Here is a 17,370-nt window from a genome sequence, read left to right as displayed (position 1 = left end):
CACATGAAATGTCAACGAATGATGACATACTGTACACACTGTGTCCTGAGTGTGTGTGTGTGTGTGTCCTGAGCCACAATGTTGGCTGAATGAAATTCCAATTAAACCAAGTGCGTCTGTCAGCATCACTCAGCCTGCGCTGTAAGAACAAGCTCCATAGTCACACTTTCAAACTTAGTGTGCATATTTATCTTACAGTTTGACATCATCCATTGTTAGGTGGCTGTAGCTCAGGAGGAGGAGCAGTGGGAACTTTGGATGGGTGAATGAGACATGTTGTAGAAAGTGCTGTGACTGTAAGCTATAGAAGAATCAGTACAGTGCTACTTTCATTAGGACATGTAAACGAGTACTTACTTGCTCTGAAGGCGATGAGGGCAGAGGGATTGATCCCAGCTCTTTCAGGTGTTTGTTGGTTTCTTTTGCCAGTTGGTTGGTGTAGTGTTGTGTCTGCTGCCTGTGAACAACAGTTCAAACAGCAGACAGACCATAAGACCTTCTAATAATTACACAAATACATTTCTTATAGGACAGTTCAACAGTCGCTACAGCGTGGCAGCGCTGGCTCTGAGAAAGTGAAGGTGACTGAAAGTGTGTTTGTTTAGCAGAGGAGGTGATATCGGTACATACAGCCGATCCTGCAGTTCACTGGTGTCCTGTCTGGTCCCCAGCTGGTTCACCATGGTCTTTATCTGAGCCGCTGCCATGGGAACACAATGATAGCGCTCAGTTTTGGAAGAAAAATATACAAGTGACACAAGAAAGAAGCTGCACTTTGTTCCTGGTAGTTATACAGAGATGACATCATCTGTAGTCATCACAGTTTGATGCTGCTTCTTAATGTTCACATTTGTGTCAGACACGTGTGTTTGCTATGAGCCATCATCATCATCATCATCAGTGTGACCTGAAACAGAAGCTGAGGGATTTCAGAACATACACATAAACAACGATATAAGGAAGTGAAAAGTACCCAGTGATGATCTGGCTGTTGTGTTCAATCGCTTGTACAGTTTTTCAGGTGTATCTGGGTGATTCTGTGTTTGTATTTGTTGTCCTGGCCGGGTCACTGCTTAAAGCCTCTCACAGAAAGGACACGCCTTAATTTGAGAAACTGTTCATTTTTCGCTTGTGTGCAGACTTTGTGGGTAAACAGTTCATACAATTTATTGGTTGCAATACTTTTGTAAATCTTTTGTAAAAGATATTAATTATCTAAATTGCAGCTTTAACTTATAGGATACGATTCCCACACCGTGGTAAAAGTGTGAGATAGGATGTTCTCCACGGGGCAACTGTGCTAAAGTCCCTCTGATGCTGGTCAAGACACTACATAACAGAGTGAGTAATGACTATAAGACATCACATATTCATATGTTTAACTTAATAAATGTAAGTAATAAATTATATATGTCAAAGATTTTTATGACAGGATGGGTTGGTGTAGCGTTTGTAGTTGTCAAAAACATAACTCCATTCCTCCGTGCCCGTCAAAAAATGTTCATAGAGAAATGACCCAGAGGTGTTGTTTCCAGCCTGGAGAGAGACTTGCAAATTCAAATGTAGTTTGGATGTGTGATTCCTACTGTGGTTCAGAGCATCTCTGTGGGTGCCAGACACAGCACATTTGTATTCCTCTCAGCAAAACAAATGCAGTGATGGCTGTGGGAATTTTGGTGCTGTGTGTAACCTTGGAAAACACGAATAATGCGTCTACCGCCTTTATGAGAAGAGACGAAACAACCAGAAGCTTTATGATCGTAAACGATATTCAAATAGAAATAATAATGAATATTTTAATGAGCATTAAAAGTACACACTGATATACGGGAACACATACATACACAATTATTTCAGCACGAATCCCCTGCTATTTCATGCTATTACAAAATCTAAATACCACGACTTTCTTCATTCAGCCAATAAACAGATACATATTAAAAACAACAGAGTGAATAAAATGAGCTCTGAGAGTTTCCCTCGGAACAATTAACCTTCCCGACAGGTGGTGTGATATTACCGTATGAGCTATAGTCGCTTTGCTAACATTCAGAACAATGGCAGAGCATCTAAGCATGTGCACATTAGATGAGTAGTGGGGAGCAATAACAGGTTGACAGAAAGCAGAGGTGCTCACAGCCATATGGTTCCGTTTACACGAATCCCCTCAGCAGCGTGATGTCATTATACAGCAGCATCACGGAGGAAGCAGGTTCACTCTGAAAGAGTCGTGCCTGAACCTCTATTCATCGATTCTTGAAGAGCGTTCACAGTATTGGCAGGTAAGACAAATCCCAGCCAAATTAGTTTATCAACTCATTGATGGTTTAGGAGAGAAACCAAACCACACACATACACACACGCAGAAGCTGAACACATCCATCAGAAACCCATCACTTCGACCTGGTCTTCTCCCCTGGCAGCAGCACCCTGGGTTATTTAGACAAACCAATATAAGCCTCCATGCCTTCAAACATACACATTCATGAATATTCTGGTCAGGTCCGAACCAGTGGACGGTCAGGACCTTGCTCAGAGGACACCCAGGAGGCCACAGAGGAGCCAATCAAGTCTTAGCGTGAGGGTCACCGGTGATTATGATGCAGGGGCATAGTTCTCATTACAATCCGCTAAGGCGAGACAGCATGACACGGGCCACAGCTTGGTTACTCATTCCTTACAGTTTCCTGCTCTTTATGCCTTGAAGCCTGGTTTCAAAAGAAAAAAAATATCACAATGTAGGAAAGTGTAGCCAAGCAGGCATTAAAATGAAATGGGTCACGCCTGGGAATGATTTCTTTTCTTTTTTTTCCCTGCATAAGTGATTTCAAAGCACTTCCTTTAACTCTATCAGAACTAAAGACCAGTGAGGAGTCACAAATGAATCCATGAATCAATTTTTTAACATTTTTTTAAGTATAGATAGTGATCCAACAAGTAACGAGCTGTTCACAGTCTCTTTTATTTAACTGAGAAAACACAAATAACCATTTTTACGATTTTATGCATATTATGGCAAATAAAAAAAAGGATGAAATACAAATTAAAAAGTGATGATTTGGACTTTGGACAGAGTCAGGTTACCCCCCCCCCCCCAGTTTCTCCAGCAAGCAGCAAACTCCTGGGAAGAAGAATGAAGCTTAAATGGCAAAAAATTGCAGTTCCTCAAATGTCTACCTGAGGCTGGCTCCAAAAGTGAGTGAATCCCCAAAGACCCAGTGTTAAAATGCCCACCTATACAGAAAAAATGAATTACACATAATAATAACTGGCACTTTCCCTGCTGGGACTGCTGTAGAGGGAGGAATGTATTTTTATAAGTACCAATTCCTATTGTATTAATGCTTAAATGTATCAATTATTAAGTATGGGGCAGGTTTTACAGAGAGCTGGCTGATAGAGCTGTCTAAGTAATATTTCTGCTCATTCGAGTCACTAAACTGCATCTTTTCAACTATGTTTGTAGCATTGGTGCTTTTTGAAAGTTAAAAAACAAAAAACAAAAAACGTGGTTCACTGTGTCATTAATGCTGACAACCTAATCAGGAAGATGTTTTCTGTCAATGTTACTAAGCATTGCTTAGCAGGTATCTATGCCTGTCTAATGCATCCATACAGTTGATGGATCCAGCCGGCTAACCAAAGTAACTAGCACTGGCTGAAAATTCGAACCTGCCAACCCAGTTTGGCTACTTTTTAGGATAGCCCAGCAATAACGCTAAACAGGTAAAATGACCACACAAGATCCTACAATGACACCATGATTGTTCAACACCCAAAATGGCCAATAAGTTAACCTCAGTTGGTTAGCAATCATGTGTCTGCAAAACGCTAATATATATCCACATATTGTCCATCATGATGTTGCAATTACACATGCAAACAGTGGAGATTCACATTCAGCACTAGATTTGTTCAAGTGCTCATGTGGCATGAGCAGGATGGTGTCCACCTTGCATCGAGCTCAAAATGAAGTTGAATAGTTGGGAAACAGTGCGCATGTATTGTACAACTATATCTTGATGAGGAAAAAAAAGTTTTTTGGTCTTTTTGTCCAGACTTTTTGAAGAGTTTTTATTCAGCATGATTTATGTTACTGTGAAGTTTTCATCTGTTAGTGACCATCAAAATTAAAATTATGCCTCCATCTCCATTATTTAGATAGTGGCTCCAAAATAATCTGGTCTTGTTTCAAGATAGCTGCTAATTTTGTTACAAGACTTGCTGCTAGACGGGCTTTAGCTACATTTGTCTCTTACACACAATCAGTGATTTTTTTTTCTTCAAATTTTCATCCTAAGCTAAGTTATTCCTTGCTGTAACCTTCAAAACAAAAGTGGTATTATTATCTGCTATTTTAGATGTGTGACAATCATGACATGACAATGTAGCCAAGTACAGGATAGGGTAGGGGAAGTTAAAGCAAGATGGAGAGAATGGGCCAATAGCTAGATTCGTAGGAGGGATAAAGTGAGTTGCGTGGAGAAGAATGAGTGGAGCCACAGGTAAAGTTGCTTTGAATTATATTAAACTATTAAGAAACAATTTAACAGCACTTCATAAACAGGAATGAAAACATAAAATAAAGTACAGTGACAGCATTAATAATAACAATCAGAATCCTATCTGAGCTCAGATATGTCAGTCTTGCCGGCTTAATAGTCAGTGTTCAGTCAAGTCAAATCCAATAGGTCAAAAGTCTGTGATTGGTGCGATTTCGTCCTACCGCACTGTTGCAATTGTTCGTGAAAGAAGAGCAACCTGCCCTTCTGGGCCAACTCGGAATGGCTGTGGTTCGGTTCAAAGGGAAAGGCTCGCCATCTTCCTCGTCAGGAAGAAATCCAGGTCTCACGATCCCACGAAAAAACCTAGCCCTAACCTGTAAACAACAGGGCTATTACTAATTCAGTTCACACACTATGATATATATGGCCATATGTGTAAATAATGCAAGTGCTATAACAAAAACAAGCACAAAACGTTAATTCTAATTTCTAACTATAGTCTATACAGTGCATCTTAATCATGAATGCAATCTTTAAATCACAATCAGCTTATCCTATCATCAAGGTGCACATTTCTATCAGAAATCATAAATAAACCATGAACTATGGTAGATTATTTTTTATAGTACTGCCCCTTTAACTGAATTACAGGAGCATTGCTTTGCACTGCATAGCAATGAAGCAATATGTTAATTACAGTCAATGTACAAAATAAAATTACCAAAAAGTATACAAAAGCCCACAGGCTGTAGTTTTACAGTATGTGGTAAGGCATTGGCACAATAAGAATATGCAGGGACATCTATACAGTGCCGCTCAAGCATCAAATATAACAAAAAATAAAGTAGATTCATGACCTTTAAGATCTTATTTTAGTGCATTTAATATTCAACAAGTAATACTGGAATATCATCAGCACACAAGCTGAGTGCTCAGAGTGGCTGAACTCCGTGAGAAACCCCGTGTGTTCTCCCACAGTGAAAACGTGGTCAGCTACAGCTATGAGCATAAGGCTAGTTAGCTTTTCAATTAGCCTGATTCGCCCAGTCCCAGTCTAACTCACCAGCACACTTCTAATGTTCAACTCTCAGAGAGGATCTTGTCCACTTCATCCGCACCCGTGCAGATCTACAACGTTGAAATTGGGCCATTATATTCTCCGTTAACTTCATGTTAGCTTTTTAGCTTCAAGGTTAGCTTAACAGCTTCCAACTCACACGCGATGGCTTCAAAGTCCAAAATGTTCACAACAAATCAGGTCCGTTTCTCCAAGGTCCATGCAGATCTCCGGTATGGATATTTGCTCAATTTATCAAGTTAATAGTTATTTTCCAGCAACAAGCTTGGCGGTGAAAATCAGCGATGGTCTCGTGCACCTCCGTCTCTCTCTGTGTCTGAGCACGTGACGGTACAGAGCAGGGGAAGGCGGGGCTTGTTCCTTCCTAACCAGTAGGGGTGTTAAACATACTCTTTGGGGTTTTATTCTTATATTTATATTATTTATATTTTACTATTGATTTACTTTAGCTCAACTCGGTGATTAACAGAGTAATGATAAATCCCAATTAACAATAACATGTTGTAGTGCATTACTGAGTCGTGTAAACTCACTGGGTTACAACAACAATGTAGAATTAAGTCAATAAAATCCCAGTCACATAGAGAGTGGTTCTAGACCATCATACTAAAGCCCCAATCATGCAGACCTACAGACTGATATTTCTTTTGCTCACTGACTGTCATCATTGCTGAGCGATGCTATCTGGTCATCTGCTGAACATTTGCTGTCTACCTGTTTTAGTTTGCTTCTACTTTCTTTTTTTTTGTATGTCTAAATAACTGAATAATTTTTGACATTTTTCACAACAAAATATTCTGTTCAACTGTCAAAATAAACACCAACTAAACCATTAACAAGCATTAGATCAATGCCAGCACAGCCGATACATTTATCAGTGAATTTTCAAAGTACATATTATCAGTTCTGTCATCATGTGATAAAAAGTTGGAAAATTTCTCACATTACTGATCATATTGCTCCTCTTAGAACTATAAATGCATGGTCCACGCAAAGCTTCCTGGAGAAAAACAGTGACAAGCTAAAGATATCCAAAAAAATTAGTCACACACTTGGGAAAAGACATTACATACAAAATAGTTTTGAAATCTATAAAAACACTTAATTGCTATAATAATGAAATAGAGGGATGTAGGATTGTATGGCTAACTGATTAACAATAATCAGTCTAATAATGGTACTTTTACCCATTGATAAACTACTTAATCCCTCCAAAACTGTGCCAAATGAATTTCTTTAAAGAAAAAAAATGTAATGAAATTGCATTTCTCTTCCAGAAAAGAGTTTCTAGTATTGGAGAAAATATCTTTTTTTGTAATTTATCTAGCTAATCACAATCTTATCAAATGACTGCCATGACCTCAGTGTCAGCCTTCCCACCTGTAAATTCTAATCCACCCTTAACTTTTAAGTCTTAAAACTTTCCAAGTAAGGAAATCCCTGAAAGTTGATTGTTTCACCTGAATGTAGTATTTTCTGAAAAGGCTACATACCTCTCTGTATTGAACTGGGAGCCCATAATTACTTTTTAAATCATTTTATTAGTTCATAAAGCTCTCAGTGGTTTGGCCCTTCAGTGCATTCCTGATCGGCTCAGTATCTATAACCCAACTAGAACTCTCAAGTCATCAGATGCAGCTCCTTTAACTGTCTCCAGAATTAGATCTAAAGTGTGCTGAGGGTGTTTTCCGTCCTGTTTTTCAGTACAAGCTGCCTGCTGACCTGAGATCAATTACATCTGTGAAGAAATCTAAAATGTTTTATTCTCACAGAAATACACAGACATGTGTATGTTAACTTGTGTGTGTGTGTATTTTACCTCTTTGTAATCTTTTTTTTTTTTGCTATATTCATTATAAAGTCTGCAAGTGTCAAGTAGTAGTTAGTATTTGCAAACATGAACAACTACAGGCAACAGGGATGTTTCATGTTTTACTGCCTTTACTTAAATCGCATCCTGATTTTTAAACTCTATCTCGGACTTTGTCTCAGAGAGCAGACACATATATTTTAGTCAGAACATTTATCGTTTGTCGGCACCTCTCTCATCCATTACCAAGCACAAAATAGCTCATTTATCATTTGTGAATGAATTAGCAACCAGGCTCCAGATGTCCTCTGCCTCTTCATGTCTTGTCTTGACTCCCACCTGTCTCTCTTGAACCTTCTCAGTATGCTAGCGGTGCTGCACTGACTGGCAAGGCATTAGACATACACAGATGAAGGATGGGAGAAGGAAGAAAGAAGACAACGGGACGGTGACTGTGTAAGTAAGGAGAGAAGACAGAGATTAAGTATAAAAGTGTTTGTAGTAAAGCACTCAAGAGAGATGGCTGAGGACAGAGACATCGAGTCTGAGGGAGGAGGAGAAGAAAAGAAAGTTTTACATAAGTAAGTGAATGAATAAGAGCATGTTCACTCAAGTGTGCATGAAATATCTCCCCTGTTCTCTCCATTGTTTGGTATTATCTTTCAAAGAGCCAGTTAGACTTCCAGCCAGTCTTTTATCAACACAAGGCTGGACTGCACCTTTCTTTTGAAGAACCAAAGTTAGGTCCAAAGTAACTGCAACTGCGTCCACTCAAAAAGCTAAAAATCAAACCAGTACAATGTAATGAATCTGAGCCCTAACCTACTGAAAATAATCCTCATAAATAAATATGCATTTATCTTCATTATTTAACTTTAAATTCTTTTTTCAATTTATTTTTTAAAGGATTTGTTTCAGTATTGATACATTTCTGGCCACGACAAAGCCATCCATCTTTCTGGGTAAGATGAAGGTACTCAGGAGGCCAATTGTTATACATGTAGGTTCAGAAGTTTTTGGACAATGATGCAATCTTTCTAACTGCCTCTATACAAAGTGGATTTTAAAACAAAGAGCAAGTCCAAACCCTTAGACTTTATTCAAGGGGTTTAAAAAAGGTATTCCAGAATACTGCATGAATAGCTTTTAATATCCATCCATCTTCTTCTACTTATCTGGGACCAGGTCGCAGGGGAAGCAGCCTAAGCAGAGAAACCCAGACCTCCCTCTCCCTAGCCAACTCTTCCAGTTTATCTAAGGGAACACTGAGGCATTCCCAGGCTAGCCAAGAGATATAATCTCCCCAGAGTGTCCTGGGCCTACTCCTAGGCCTTTGCCTGGCAGGACTTAACTCAAACACCTCGCTCGAGGAGACATTGAGGAGACATCGAGGAGAAGTGCTAGTCAGACAGGCAAACCACCTCAACTGTCTCCTTTCAATGTGGAGTAGTGGGTCTATTGTGAGCCTCTTTCAGATAGCTGAACTCCTCACCCTTTCTCTAAGGGAGAGCCCAGCTACCCTTTAGAGAAAGCTCATTTCTGCTGTTTGTATCCACTATTTTGTTCCTTTGGTCACTGCCAAAACTTGGGTAGTGACCAAAAGACCAAGTATCTAGGAAAGATTGACAGCTTTCCTAGATACTTGGACTCCTTCACTTGGGGCAGGAACTTGTCCCTGACCTGGAGTGGCCACTCCACCCTTTTCTGCCTGAGGACCACAGCCTCAGACTTGGAGGTGGTAATTCTCATACCTGCTTCTTCAAACTGCAACCTGCTCCAATGTGAGCTGGAGGCCACCACCTGATGAAGAAAACAGGACCACATCATCTGCAAAAAGCAGAGATACGATTCTGATTTCACCAAGGTAGAAGCCTTCAGCCATTTGGCTATGCCTACGTCCCCACTATGTCAGTTGAAGTCAGCAGTGCCCCACCCGCACAATACACCGTGGGCACTATTATAGGGCACTACTTTCTCCTCTTTATTAGCCCGATGGTTTGCCAGAATCACTTCAAGGCAGTCCAAAAGTCTTTTTCGATGGCTTCGCCGAACTCCTCTCACACCTGAGTTCTGCTTGGCCGGCACCCCATGGAATGCTGTTGAAGTTCTGAACTGTGAAGCGCTGTCTGAGCAGAGAGTGCAACCCTGTACACGTCTCAATTCATGCTGCTGTTTCTATCAGCAGTGAAATCATACATGCCCCTACAATAATACTGCCTCAGCCATGTTTGACAGATAATACAGTATGCTGAACTTGTACTAATTTCTTTTAAGAATGTACCAGATTGTTGATTTGGCCTCTCCAAAAGTTTTTTTTTCTCTCTCTTTCATTGATTTTTGGTTTCTCAGCCTTCACTTCCACTGACATCTCTTAAGGCCTCATTTCACACTTTTGTCTGCTTGATTTGTTATGGAATAATTAAGGAAGTGGCCTCACCTAGATAACGAATTATCGGTTGATTACTTTTGTAAAACTGGGATACTTTTGTTAAACCCCTTGAATTAAAGCTAGAAGTCTGCACTTTAATCACATCTTGATTGCTTGATTTTAAAATCCAAAGAAATTGGGTAGAGGCAAAATCAAAAAGGCCTAACTGTATTTCCTCACCACAAAACTAAAACACCAAATCAGGACTTAAAAAGGACAAAATCTCGGTATCACCTCAGCGATTGCTTTCACATGAATGCTGTTGACATGTTTTTGGTATTTTAATAAAAAGTTAAAAAGTTTAACTTTGTCAGCATAGGAAACCTTGAAATATTTAAAGTTGTGTAAACATTAAAACTTGAAAACTTTCAGCTGAAAATATTTTTAGCTTTTCATCTGAAGCACAAGGGGAAAAAACCCCATATAACTATCTGAGGCACTTGGTTGAGTCTAAGGCCAGGATGGAGAGTGTGAACTAGTAAACAACACAAAGCGAGACTGTTTGAATGTATCATTCCTTTAGGCAAACGCTGAAGTTGTGTTAAATTACCTCCTCCTACAGAAACACACTTGAACACACTCCACAGTCAGAGAGAAAACTATGTGTTGCAGGTGTAACCATTAGGGAGCAACACTAACTGAACAAGCACTTCATTTTGAGTGTTCCCAGGGGACCGAATAAGTCTGGCATTGTTGAGAGATGCAGCATAATTGATGACTGCTAACAGTTTGCTGTGGTGTTCTGTGATGTGACTGTACCTGTATCAAAATGCTATGACAGTCGACTCCCTGTAGAGAAAGGCCACTCAGTATTTCTGTCAACAAAACCAAACCTCGCTTTGTTATTTTCCTTCCCTGCTGGCTGAATTTACCAAAGAAAACATTCCCTTGTCTGTGTTTTCTTTTTTCTCTGATACCTATTCTCTAGACAGAATAGAAAATGCCAATGGGGGAATATCGAGCCTGATAACAGACTATGACAGTGCTGCCTTAGCGAGGTGTGAGTGACAGTAGAGAGGAGGCGAGTGTGTAGGAGGTAGATTTAATCATGCTGTGAATCTGGTATGCAGAACAATCGTACAGAAACAGAGTGAATAATTCTAAGTCTTTGATGGGCCAAATCATCTCAAAACCTTTGCTCTGCGGGTTTTGCAGAGATGCTAAAGAGGGCCAGACCTAAAGGAGAGACACAACGCATAATCGCTGAGTGTGGGAGAAGCAAGGGCAAGGAGGTGATGAAGACGAGCGCTGCCTGTAGTGGTTTACATGTGGGATTGAGTTTATGTCCGTCTTTTGTACTTTTTCATAATTTGATATGTTAATATAGGCTAACAGGCCCCGTGCACCCAAAGAATTAGCCAGTCTCTCAGAGCTTTTCAGAAAGTGTGAAAATAACTGGATGACACATAAAAAAAGCATCCATCACAGCTCATTATTTGATCACTCAGTCCATCTGCTCATGTCCTGTAGACAGCTGACTGATATAATTAATAGTCATTAAGTCCATCCACAGAAAATGACTGAGAGGATGAGGCACAAAGAAATGCTGAGTTTATTCTAGTACAAAGCAGATAAGTGTACCCGCCCCTGTAAATGTTATTTGCTTAGACCATTTATTCTTGGCAGAGGTCTTTCTGCAGGGAAAAAAAGAAGTTGTCCTTCTTGGGTTTTTACCTTGAGGGAAGAATTTGCAACTAGCATCACCAATGCCAGATCACTAACTGAACAACTTTGGGCAAGTGCTAAAAAGCTCCAAATCCGCAGAGGCTATGCTGTGGCAATAAAGGAATATTTTTGTAATTTTGTATTTTTTTCAGAGTCCCTTGGAGAGTTTTGTTTTTCTCAGTCAATGTGTAGCTATCCCATCCAACTTCTTTTTTTTTTTGATAGGCTTGTGTAACGTTGTCTAAGGAGCTTGTAAAGAAAAGCGTCTGGACTTCTTTGAGTTGCTTGAAGACGTTTCACCTCTCATCCGAGAAGCTTCTTCAGTTCTAAGGGTCAATGGTGAAGAGTGTCCCAGATTTAAAGCCAGTGGGAGTTTCCCCCCAAAGAGGGACAAAGGACCCCCTGATGATCCTCTACCTAATCACATGAGCCGAGGTGTGAAAGCGGGTGTGGGTCCTAATCAGCCAGGGTTTCGGGTGAGCTCATTGTGAAACCTGGCCCCACCCTAACATGTGATTTCCTGAGGTCAGATGGCCCAGGATGTGAGTGGGCTTTAAGGCGTCTGGGAAGGGATCTCAAAACTGGATTACAGATGGCAGACGGTGTCGTAAACCACCGCCTCTGTTCAAAGATGGTCGCTCACAGTGGACATAGATGGCCTCTTTCACTCCTCTTTCAAACCATCTGTCCTCTCTGTCCAAAATGTGAACGTTGGCATCCTCGAAAGAGTGACCTTTATCCTTAAGATGCAGGTGGACTGCTGAGTCTTGTCCTGTGGAGGTGGCTCTTCTATGTTGTGCCATGCGCTTGTGAAGTGGCTGTTTGTTCTCTCCAATGTTGAGGTCTGGGCATTCCTCGCTGCACTGTACAGCATACACCATGTTGTTAAGTCTGTGTTTTGGAGTTTAGTCTTTCGGGTGAACCAGTTTCTGTCTGAGTGTGTTGCTGGGTCTGAAGTACACTGAGTTTCTCTGATACACCGGCTACATAGGGGATGACAATGTTGTTGCGTCTGTCTTTCTTATCCTCCCTCGCTGGTGTCTGATCTTGTTTTCTTGTTTCTTTTCTGACTTTATAAATGCCCAATTAGGATAGCCACGTTTTAAGTGCTTCCTTTACATGTGTGTGTTCCTTCTTTTTCCCTTCAGGCTTAGAGGGAACATGTTCTGCCCGGTGGTGTAGGGTCCTAATTACCCCAAGTTTGTGTTCCAGAGGGTGATGGGAGTCAAAGAGGAGATACTGGTCCGTGTGTGTGGGCTTCCGGTAAACTTCACTGTTGAGGTTGCCATTCTCTTCAATGTGCACAGCGCAGTCCAGGAAAGGCAAGCAGTTGTCCTTTGTGTCTTCCCTGGTGAACTTGATGTTTTTATCCACGGCGTTAATGTGCGCAGTGAAGGATTCCACTTCTTGTCTTTTGGTTTTGACCCAGGTGTCGTCTACATATCTGTACCAGTGGCTGGGTACTTTCCCTTTAAAAGAGCCAAGAGCCTTCCTTTCCACTTCCTCCATGTAAAGGTTGGCTACAATAGGTGACACAGGGGGTGGCTGTAGCTCAGGAGGTAGAGCAGGTCACCTATTAATCGGAAGGTTGGTGGTTCGATCCTTGGCTCCTCCAGTCTGCATGTCAAGTATCCTTGGGCAAGATACTAACCCCAAGTTGCTCTCCGATGCATCCATCGGAGTATGAATGTGTGTGAATGTAGTTAGAAAAAGCACTAAGTACAGATAAAGTGCTTGTATGAATGGGTGTGATTGGGTGAATGCGATATGTTGTATAGAGCGCTTTGAGTACTCCGGGAGAGTAGAAAAGCGCTATATAAGAATCAGTCCATTTACCATTTACAGGGGAGCCCATGGCACAGCCATGTTTTTGTCTGTAGAAACCCTCGTTGTATTTGAAATATGTTGTGGTAAGGCAGAGGTCTAACAGTGTGCAAATCTGATTGGGTGTGAAGTTGGTCCTGTCTTCCAAGGAGCTGTCTTCTTGTAGTCGTTTTCTGACAGTCTCCACTGCCTCCGTGGTGGGTATGCAAGTGAAGAGGGAGACTACATCAAAGCACACCATGGTTTCATCTGGGTCCAGGGTAAGTTTCTGGACCTTGTCGGTGAAGTCGGTGGAGTTCTTGATGTGATGTGGGGTGTTCCCCACAAGAAACTCCCACTGGGGAAACTCCCACTGGCTTTAAATCTGGGACACTCTTCACCATTGACCCTTAGAACTGAAGAAGCTTCTCGGATGAGAGGTGAAACATCTTCAAGCAACTCAAAGAAGTCCAGACGCTTTTCTTTCCAAGCTCCTTAGACTACGATGACCTGGATGACTGAGAACCTTCACAGACATCTTGTGTAACGTTATTTGAAACAGAGACCAAAGGTAAAAAAAATAACATGTTAAAAAAAAAAATATATTTACATGTGTATATATTTGTGCCTCTGGTATTCTTGCCCATCCCTTTCTGTGCCCCGCTCATGTATTGACCCATGTGCCTGTTCATCTTAGCCCCTATGATGCCTCACAGGGCTTCCACATGGTGCTGAGGCAGGTTATTGGTCGGTAGTTGGACGGGACCGGTCCCTTCTGGGGGTCCTTGAGGATCAGGACTGTCCGGCCTTCGGCTTCAGTTAGCCATTCTGGGTGTCTGTCGTCAACTAGCAGCTGGTTCATTTGTGCTGCCAGGCGCTCGTGGAGTGCAGTCAGCTTCTTCAGCCAGTAGGCGTGAACCATGTTGCCACTGTGATGGTTACTGGATATATATATATCAATTTTATACTTAATTTCATAGAAAATTCTGCGTTTTCTTTTAAATTTGCTGTCATATGACATGAACAAAAGACAACCCACATTACATTACCTAATGGAGGTGAGAATGAGCAACATTACAGGTTTGGGAAAGTCTTGACTTTATTACTCCACCTGGCAAAACCAGGGGAGATAAACAAGCTGCAGGTGTGGAAGCAATGGGTACAGATTCTCATCACTCGTCACACACAATTGGAACAAAGCTACTTTGGGCTAATCCCCTGTTCACAAAGGGATAGTAGGATAGTAGAGGTGGGTGGATTGATCCAAATATTGATAGTATCAATACCAGTGCTAATATTGGATCAGTATTCGATCAATACTAATGCAATAGGAGCAGATTTTTATTTTTATTTTTTCACTGGATGCCCTTCCTGATACAACCTCAAAGCGTTTTGTGTCTCCTCTATGATTTGAATGAGAGATCTTTTGCTTGTTACTCTATTATGTAAATCACTACACTATGGAGTCACTAAATGCACCAAATTAACAAACTGCCAAATAAATCAAGCCTTATATGAAAGCACCGGGCAGGTATTTTGGCATAAAAGAAAACACACTCGGTAGGTGACACGTTTGCAAATGCATGACACAGTCTTTAACCTGCCATCTCTCTAGTACAAAGACTGTGTGATGTCTGATTGTGGGAATTTCCACCAATTTGCACTAATGTGACAAAAGCGCAGGTAATAGTCCTGTCAGTTCATAGATAGCAAGTGGTTGTCCTATTTCCTGTCTGCTGCCTGTTTTACTCATGCAGCACCCTCATCTAAAGGAAACAAAGTCTTTCCTGAAGTGAAAATATGGCTAATATGAACGATCTCTTACTACAAGCTAGAAAGAACTTCTGACCTTTTCCGATCCTGATTCTTCAAGCCTCGTTTGATGCCTCCCCCCCCCCATTTAAATAATAAAAATAGAAGCATTTTATGGAATAGAAAAATTGTTTGTTTATCATGAACATGACTGCAGCCCTTTCTTACATGAAAATAAAAAAAAATATGAAACATGAAAAAAAAAAACCCCACACACACTAAACTCTGCAGCTCATGACAGGAAGTCAAACACAGTCCAAGTGGAAAGAGATTATGGCAGTTACAATATGATCTAAACAAATGGACCAAAACACAATGTAATGACTTCCAGTGCACAGAGTAAGATTAATGGAGTAGTTTAGGGAAGTGAAGTGACTAATCTCCACACACAGCAGTATTTCTCTTAATTAAAATAGGTGTTCATAAAAAAGAAGAGCACATTCAGTGGCTTAATGATAGGCAAAAGAGCGATAATTAGTGGCACACAGCACATGCCTCTCTGATTTATCACCAGAATCTGTTCACCCTTTGACATCTGATGTATGACAGGTTTAACAGCGTCCTGTTGTGGATGCAAAACAATTTGATTTTTATTCCACGCGCATCCAAGTTTATTCTAGTATTTTGCGTTTAATTAATTTCAGAAGGATCTTGTTGATTGCTTTTATGTTTGACAACAAACTTTTAAGAAAGACAGAAATATTGCATTGTAACATTGTCTTTGCTGGTAGTGTGTTCTCCCAGACAAGATTAAAGGCTGCAGAAATGAATCCACCGGTCCATGCGCCTTCAAATCACCAAATAAACAAACACAAATTATTGGCTAATTTGTTATTTTAAATTATTTGTTATTTTGGTTATTTTGTTTTGTGCTTTGCAAAGCAATAATTATGGTTTATTTCAGCTTGCCAAATTTTTGAATTATGTGTGATTTGTTTTTTTTTATTGAGCTGATTTATTGCATAATTGAAATAGACACTCACCGGACACTTCTTAGGCAGTAGTGGTAATGGTCCCTTTATGAGCACAAGGTACCATCTTCTGATGGCCGCTTCCAGCATTATAACATGGCATGTCACAAAGCATACAGTAGATCATCTCAAACTGGTTTCTTGGACATTACAGTGAGTTCAGTGTACTCAGATCGCCTTCACAGTCAAAAGATCTCCATCCAGTAAAGCACTCTTGGGACTTGGTGGAACAAAGATAGTCATCTGCAGCAGCAAAGATATCTGCAGCAACTGTGCAATCCTATCATGTCACTATACACCAAAATACACCAGTTTGTATTCCTACAGGGTACAGTTAGCCACTGTGCCCTATAGGAACCCTGTACTTATTAAACAGTATGACTTCTTTCACCATTCCTCCCATTTTCCACTTCATATAAGTTTAAGAACTAGTAGGAACACCAAGTAAATCGCATGTACTGATTCATTCATTCTTTCAAAAAATTACAGTGTAGGTTCAAGGAAACTGCTGTGAGTAAATGCTGGGAAATTAAGCTATAAATGGTGTGTTGTATCACCCTAAAATATTTAGTACTGATACATCTCGTTTAAAATACTTTGTTAACAAAGGTTATACTCCCTGTTCCCTGAATTTTTTCTCTTCCTGTTTAGATATCTCTCTAAAGGGTTATGCTAAATGGAGCCTTTTTTGGAGCGCACTGAGCTGATCCCTTGGCTGACCTCTGGGTCTCTGCTCATGCGTATCTCATTTGTGTCTGTGAAAGCCCCAAAGGGCTGTTGGGGCTCTTTTATCTAATTTAGCAAGATAAGACTGAATTCTGGTTGTTCCTTTTTAGACGAAAGGTGAAAGAGTTGTGCTCGCTTCATCTGGAAGGGGCAGGCGGGCTGAGGAAATGATGATGACCACAAATACTCTCTGTTGAGGGGCAGCCTTCAGAACTGGATGATTATTAGTCCCGTCAATACGTCTATTCAGGCTTTTCTACCTTGGTACCAAGATGTAATAAATGTTACTGCTTTGACATCTGACTCTCCTGAAATGAAAGTGAAAACCTGGTCTCAAAAAGATTTCCACAGCATTTTCCGAAGTAATGTGCTTTGGTGGTATTAATACAGGCCTAACTGGAACAGGCTAAAACTGGAGGACGCCCTCAGTGGGCTCAGTGGGAGCTACAGCTTTCATGTTTCATCTTAGCCACTTGATGTTTATATTTCATTATTCAAATTCTTTATCGTAGATATCCAGAAAACACCAACTAGGTGTTTTAACTGCTCTGTATATTCCCACAGCTCTCCCT

At 40.7% G+C, this 17,370-nt stretch overlaps 1 long non-coding RNA gene across 3 annotated transcripts; it reads right to left on the bottom strand.

Annotated features, from left to right (window-relative positions):
* Window positions 1-357: 357 nt before the first annotated feature.
* LOC112847207 (uncharacterized) lies at window positions 358-6,082 on the bottom strand. Of its 3 annotated transcripts, XR_003220626.1 has the most exons (4): window positions 5,723-6,082; window positions 5,569-5,633; window positions 631-4,879; window positions 358-457 (listed from the first exon to the last, which is right to left on the bottom strand). It is a non-coding gene; the product is annotated as an uncharacterized LOC112847207 (long non-coding RNA). The 3 variants fall into 3 exon arrangements; XR_003220625.1 differs by having other exon boundaries at window positions 5,569-6,082; XR_003220627.1 differs by lacking the exon at window positions 5,569-5,633.
* Between the last annotated feature and the right edge of the window lie 11,288 nt (window positions 6,083-17,370).

Source organism: Oreochromis niloticus, linkage group LG6 (assembly GCF_001858045.2).
Source record: "Oreochromis niloticus isolate F11D_XX linkage group LG6, O_niloticus_UMD_NMBU, whole genome shotgun sequence".
Lineage (NCBI taxonomy): Eukaryota > Metazoa > Chordata > Actinopteri > Cichliformes > Cichlidae > Oreochromis > Oreochromis niloticus.
This window is presented reverse-complemented; position numbering and strand designations above follow the sequence as displayed.